Raw genomic sequence first — 7551 nt, 5'->3', positions numbered from 1 at the left:
GGGAGAGAGGGAGAGAGCGAGAGAGACATGGAAACGGAATAGATTGAAGAGAGAGAGAGAGACTTGGAAACATAATAGATTGAAGAGAGATGGAAGCGGAATTGACATCTCAACCTATTGCCATTAACAGGAATCGAACCCTGAACCTTCGGATTGACAAGCTGCAACACTACCTATAGTGCTATAGCTTTGTACAGGCTGAGGTTGTCTGTTGAAGATAAAAGTGAACCAGTGAAAGCAGCCGATCTACAAGCTCAGAAACACGTTGCTATCTGAAAAGTTTTGAGATTGTAGATCGGCTATTTTCAGAATGAACTATGTCATACATTGAAAAGACATACTCTCAAATAAGCATTTCAGGTTATCTTTAACAATTGCACTTGCATTAATTGACACAATCATGTTGTGTGCAATGCAACTTAAATGAAGTCTGCATCAAGTGGGGCTTGAACTGGCAACCTTGAGGTTCTAAGGCACACACTTAAGCGAGAAGCCATTGGACCAACAGACCTGACCTGGTGAATGAGAGAGAGAGAGAGAGAGAGAGAGAGAGAGAGAGAGAGAGAGAGAGAGAGAGAGAGAGAGAGAGAGAGAGAGAGAGAGAGAGAGAGAGAGAGAGAGAGAGAGAGAGAGAGAGAGAGAGAGAGAGAGAGAGAGAGAGATGACATTTTACATCCTGCCAAGTGAAAAGCAACATGTGGTTTCACAGTGTCTGAATTAAATATTAGATTGTAATGTCTTAAAAAATTGCACATGCATTATTTGATGCAGTCATGTTTTGTGCGATGCAATTGAAAAGTGGAATGACCCACCTACAGACAGAGCCAGATAGACAGACAGAGTGAGAGAAACAGACAATTCAACCTATTGCCATTGACAGGAATCAAACTCTCAACCTTCGGACTCACAGAATGAGACACTACAAGTAGTGCTATAGCTTCATCCAGGCTGAAGTTGTCTGTTGAAGATCATACACTTTTGCCTTCTGTCATGAACCAAGCCCCTGTTTCACTAACACTAAGATCACTCGTTCACAAACCATTTACCAATAGAGAAATTGTATGTCTCCTCGAAACCGAAACCAGTGAAAGCAGCCGATCTACAAGCTCACAAAACGTTGCTATCTGAAAAGTTGTGAGATTGTAGATCGGATATTTTCACAATGAAGTACGTCATACATTGAAAAAACATACTCTCAAATAAGCATTTCATGTTATCTTTACCGTTTGCATATGTATTCATTGATACAGTCATGTTTTTTGCAATTCAACTTAAATGAGTCTGCATCAAGTGAGGCTTGAACCGGCAACCTTGCGGTCGTGAGGCACTCGCTTAAGGGAGAAGCCATTGGACCAACAGACAAGAACCTGTGAAAAAGGAGATCACACAGATGATACAGTTTCACGCAAATAGCTGAAAAATCCTGGGTTTAAGTGTTTTTCAAACTGCTCAAAATTGCAGACAATCTAAGGGCGGAGCTTACTGGTTAACGTGATACATGTGTTCCTCATGAGTCAAGGCACATGTGTAAGTAGGTTTAATGGCTGTCGGCCAAACGAGGCATGACTTTTGCCTGTTTAAAGTTTGCATTTTCAAAAAATCGCTATAGCGCCCCCCTTTGACCAATTGGAGTAAGATTGGTTTCAGTGATATTTGAAATGACCCTCAACATTACCGCAAAGTTTCAAAGAAATGTGAGTCTGCATGTATGTGTTAGGGGCAGATGAATAATTGTCATAAAACTGCAATATTCATTGGCTCATTAAAGCTTCATTTTTTCACTTATGGAAAATCTTTTGCATCAGTTTTTCGGCATAGGTTCAAAGTTCATGTTTAAAACGTTTCGTGCAGATTACTAAAAAATCCCAGGAGGAGATAGGTTTTAACTGTTTTTCATATTATTCAAAATGGTGGGAGATCTAAAGGTCAGAGGTCAAAAGTCAGAGTGTGAAAGTTGTTGATCATGAGTAGACGCATATGTATATTGAAGTTTCATGGCTGTAGGTCAAACAGGGCATGAGTTGTACCTGTTCAAAGTTGGCATTTTGCTATAGCGCCACCTTTTGACGAAAGATTGTGAGAATTATTTCTTGATAGTTTTTCATGACCATCTACCATATGGCCAAGTTTCGTAAAAAGCGTATGCACGGTTCAGCCAGAACTGCCAAAAGTGGCGGAAGAAAAAAGAGGGCAACATTAAAACAGGTCCAGAGCTGAGAGCTCTGGCCCCGTAATGAGTCCATAAAATTACTGGAAGGTCCAGGAATAACACATAGTGAGCACAGTCCAAGGCAAATAATATTACCTATGGTACGCAGTTTGTGAGCTACCTTGTGACTGTGACTTGTTTATGGTCATGTACATTTTAAACAATTATACATTTGAGTTCAAAAGGAATGTTTTAGGTCCTAAATATAATACCACTGTAAACATGCAGTCATTACGTCATCACCCCAGATTGAATATAAAGTCAATCATCAGAAAAAAATTATCACTTGAGTCCAAACTTCCTCCAAAACAATTACAGAACTTTGCTCTAAGAATGACGTGAATAATGCTCAGAGTTCAGAATACAAAGAGTGATTAGGTGAAGTTACATAACTGTGTTCAAGCACTAAGCACACCACTAATAACAACATTTAACTGCACTCTGCCCTATACACAATACATTTGTTGCCATTCTCACAGAATTGTTATTAAATAATAATTTCATTAACTTCAAACTGAAGTTTGATGCACAATAAACGTTAATAATGATGAACAACTGATCAACTGAATCGCCCAATCTGATCACCTGGTAGATGGGTCAAAGAGAGGTGGTTGCCCACCAGGTATAAAACTATTGCACTAAGTGTGACTTTGAAAAATCTAAGTAAAATCATACACGTTATCAGATAATTTAAAAAAACGTCTGCTCGATGAATGTTTGTTGTTTAAAAAAGCAATGATCACTGTGACATTTTCTTTTAGGTGATATCATAAAACTGCATTCACCACTAAACACAACCATAACTCAGACAAAAAAAATAAAAAATAATATCAACCAAGCAATGTCAGCAATGATAATGTACATACCTCTATGTTACTTGACTGGTATGAGATATGTCCTGTGTCTCAACAGATATACAGTAGCAGATTATATAGTTTTATCAGCAGGGGCGTGGTGTGACAATTACAAGATTGTCAGGAACAAGGAATAAGTTAGAGGTAGAGTTGTGTGTGTGTGTGTGTGTGTGTGTGTGTGTGTGTGTGTGTGTGTGTGTGTGTGTGTGTGTGTGTGTGCGTGCGTGTGCGTGTGTGCGTGTGTGCGCGTGTGTGCGTGTGTGTGCGTGCGTGCGTGCGTGTTTGTGTGTCATGCAGTCATCACCTACAGTGTGGTATAAATTGAGATGGGCGAGTCTTAACTCAAGACTGTCAGAAAAAGGAATTTGCATATTTAGATATATTGTTTATATGTAATTATGCCAACAAGGGGTTAGCATCTTTAATGTTACTAGGTCTACGTCTACACCTACCGATATGCCTGAGTCATTGTCAGAGTACCCGTTGTGCCCATCTGTCTGTGTCCCTTTTGTGCCCATATATGAAGATCTCTGTATCTTTCTGTCTACCTGTGTCCCTTTTATGCTATATATGGAGATCCCTGAGGTCATCAGTATATGCCCATATATTAGCGTGCCCATATATGGGCATATCGGTCGGTTCGGAGGTTCTGGACAACCGCATATCCAAACTACTCGACGACGGGCACCGCACTCCCTTCAGTCCTTGACGATGCACACGCTGAGTTTGAAGTCGGTCGGTCCCATATATACAGTGCATGTATGCACATGGCCATAGGGGCATAGCAGTCGGACCTGTCGCTCTGGACAACCAGATCTCCATGTATGCCTATATATGGGTGTATCGGGTTTGTTTATGTCTGAGTCATAGTGACATGCCTATATATGGGCGTATTGGGCTAGGGTTAGGGTGTGGGGGGGGGATATTTCCGAGGAAATTTATCTTGATATCATATAACTGGAATCTCTGTTCCATTTTATAGTCCAAACTTCTGATGTCACCCTAGACAAACCAAATGCACCAGTCCAAAGAGCACAGAGGGTGGAACCAGTGGGGATTTCTTTTTCAGGGGAATGACGTCACATGCATACGCACGCACACTCACCACCACCTGTCAATACATTTTTATAGTGTTCCAGTTGCAATTTTGCCTGCTCATTTCTTTGTTTTATCACATCCAATTTCACATGATTAATCTTTATCCTCCTGACTGAGTTCTCTATCCTGATTGGATAAAATATGTGTCCCGACCCGAAAATGCTTTTTCTGTTTAATAAAGAGCTGGATAGACATGGAGACTCCTATAATTGAACAAACACTCTATACATCTATGATTAGTATCACAATATAGAGCTATTTTAATTTAACACATGTATTTTAACCAACGAAAATCACTTACCCTACCTTTAAATCTTGAGTCAATTTAACTGTAAAAATGGCAACATGGGTTCATTTGGTTACAGGTACACCCGGGCAATCACTCACCTATAGCGGCTCGCTTGAGATTGCTTCACGAGCATCAAGGCCTCGCTTGCCTTGTTGTCAAGTGATTTCAAAAGTTGTGCATTTGTTCTGGTTGGTATAGTGGCACCATGAGGCTGATTTGAAAAATGTGTGTGACTTTCATGGCAGAAATTTGCCAGTGATCGGTAGTTTCCAAGACTAGCTCCGGATTTATACACACACATACACACTGGGGCGAAAACATAACCTCTGCCTCCGGCCGTTCCAGCCTGGTGGAGATAGAAATTAATTCTCTCAAGGATGTAGTTCATTGCATTTACCTGAAGATGGTGACAGATATATAGGTGAACAGGAAGAATGACAAATTTGTTCTGTTTATCTATCTGTCCTGTTAAAGGAAGCTGCCGCACTTTTCTCAATGTTCAACTGTCTCAGAGGAGGGCTGTGGATATGTGGATATGTGTTCAAAAACCTGCCTGCCAGTGACATCATCGGTAGGCAGGTTTGGTATTTTCAAACAAGTTTTAAAATTATTTATCGTCTCCGTCAGGCCGAAGGCCTGGTCAAGACTATGTTTTGCCCCCTATTAGCTATATATAGCTCTATTAGCTTGGAATCCCCATTTATGATGTCATTGGTAGGCAGGTTTCTGAACTGTCCATAGCCCACCAATGAGAAGCAGAGTGAGTTAATGGAAATTGTGCCACTGCCATCTGATGACGAGCATTAGTGAGGACCATGAAGATAAGGTTGAAAATGAGTGTTATTCTTTTTTTATGATTTGTACTTTATTTTCTTTTTTAGACAAACATACAGAAAATTTACTTTCAGCATTGATGCAAGCATATTTTAGACAAGACATACAATAAACATCACAAGAACATTCTTATTCAAATAACGACATTACTGACCATTATAACGAGACAAGACATACCATACACATAATACAAATAAACAAACCGTGAAAACATGAAGACATCAACAAAAGGAAAAATCTAAAATACAGTGCACAGAAGCATACCGCCCGCAGTCTACCTCAGCCCTACCCCAGACAAATCTAACCCAAGACACTTTATGGTTATTGAAGCTCATAGTGAGCCGGAGACGTCATCCAAGACCCGTAGCATGTAGATGATAATGTCCCCATTTTAAATCATATTTATCCATCCTGTTGAGCAATCTATAAGACAATCTTTCATATGCGGCCAGTTGACCCAAGGAAGTAAACCACAGAGAAGGAACCGGTGCAGATGGGTCCTTCCAGGCCCTGACCACCAATCTCCTGCCTAACATAAGGGCAGTTTGAATCCACTCAGCTAAGGAGGGAGAGACAGTTCGTAAAGTGGAAGGGTCGCCCAGAATAAGGAGCCTGGGAGAGAAGGGGATAACCAGCCCTGTCATCCTCTCTAGCTTCACATGTGGATTTTTGGACAACTCCACAGAATATGCATTAAGGTACCATCTCTATCCTGACACCTCCAACACTCCGGGCTCTCGGTCAGGCCCACCCTAAATAGACTTGACGGGGTGAAAATGTGTGTTATTCTTAAAAGCGATTGCTCTTTTACTTTAACTCATGTACTTTTTAGACTGAGCTACTTTCAGTCGTAATAAGAAAATAATAGCCAGCACTCCGAAGTCCTTCCAGTACTTTTAATTCATAGAGGCACGGACAGCATACACGGATGCGTTTTGGTGTCAAGCCTCATAGTTGACAGAGTAAAGGGGGTATTTTTGTGACAGTACATACGTGAAATGTGTCCTCTGCATTAATCCATCCTAACTATTTAGGAGTAATGAGCGCTATTGATACAGCACCGCCCCGGGAGCTGTTAGGGGTGTCTTACTCTGGGACACTTCGACACATAGACTGGGGCGGTCTCTACACATTCATCTATATGGCTGACCCTAGCATAATATATGGGAGAATATGAGTAATATTTCACCAGGAGTATCTAGTTTAACTCAAGTACTGGTGTTGAGTACTTTGTCCACCAGCTGTTTACTGTATTCATGAGATGTGCCATTCAGTAATTTTGTCTGCATGAGTTTTTCTATAAGTATAGCAGTCAAAACTCATGGGAAATAGTTAATGGAAGCCTGGATTTGGAGAGATGTTTGGCTATATAGACATAAAAAATACATCCGAACGCCTATCAGTTGCCAAAATCAATGTTACAATTATGTTCCTGTTTATTTCTCTCAACTCTTTTTTTTTCAATTTCCCTTTTGAATGACATTTTGAATGAAAGTGCAGTGTAAATCAATTAAGGTTATTGAAACTCACATGGTCACAAACACACACGCACACACTTGCACACACTTGCACGCACGCACACACTTGCACACACACACACACACACACACACACACACACACACACACACACACACACACACACACACTGAAGTTTATAATAATTAACAGCAACAGAGGAACAATGTACTTGTGGGCCCATGAGGGTCCATTTGTTTCCACACAGGACTTTCCTGTGTGGGAGCTAGCAGTATTGGCTCAGGAGGTAGAGCGGCCGTCTTGGAATCAGAAGGTTCTCGGTTTGATCCCCGGCCCCCCTGGCTGCGTGTTGAAGTGTACTTGAGCAAGAAACTTACCCCCTAACTGCCCCCGATGAGCAGGTTTGTGCCTTGCATGGTGTCCTCCATCATTGGTGTGTGAAATCCATTGTGAGGCGCTTTGAAGGGTCAGAGAGACTACAAATACACTATATAAATCAACTATTTTCACTGTATTTTGATATTTTTGGAAATGTTTTGAAGTCACCTATAATGGCATGCCCAAAATAGGGATCGATTATTAATATATTGTTTTAAGAATGTATCTATTATCTTTCCCTGTACCCCTTCTTGTCGCTGTTTCTTTCGATTGATGCTAGTGATTGACCATTTATGTACAGTACCACCATGGAAACAAGCCGTTGGCTTTTTTGTGTCATCCATTTGGATCTTTTTAAACCGTTGTACTCCCTTTACTTTTGAAAATCTTCAATAAAGTGTTCAATCATTC

This window comes from Gymnoscopelus braueri (assembly GCF_963280865.1).
Source record: "Gymnoscopelus braueri genome assembly, chromosome: 2".
NCBI lineage: Eukaryota > Metazoa > Chordata > Actinopteri > Myctophiformes > Myctophidae > Gymnoscopelus > Gymnoscopelus braueri.
The sequence above is the reverse complement of the archived record's forward strand: the minus strand, read 5'-3'. Positions refer to the sequence as shown.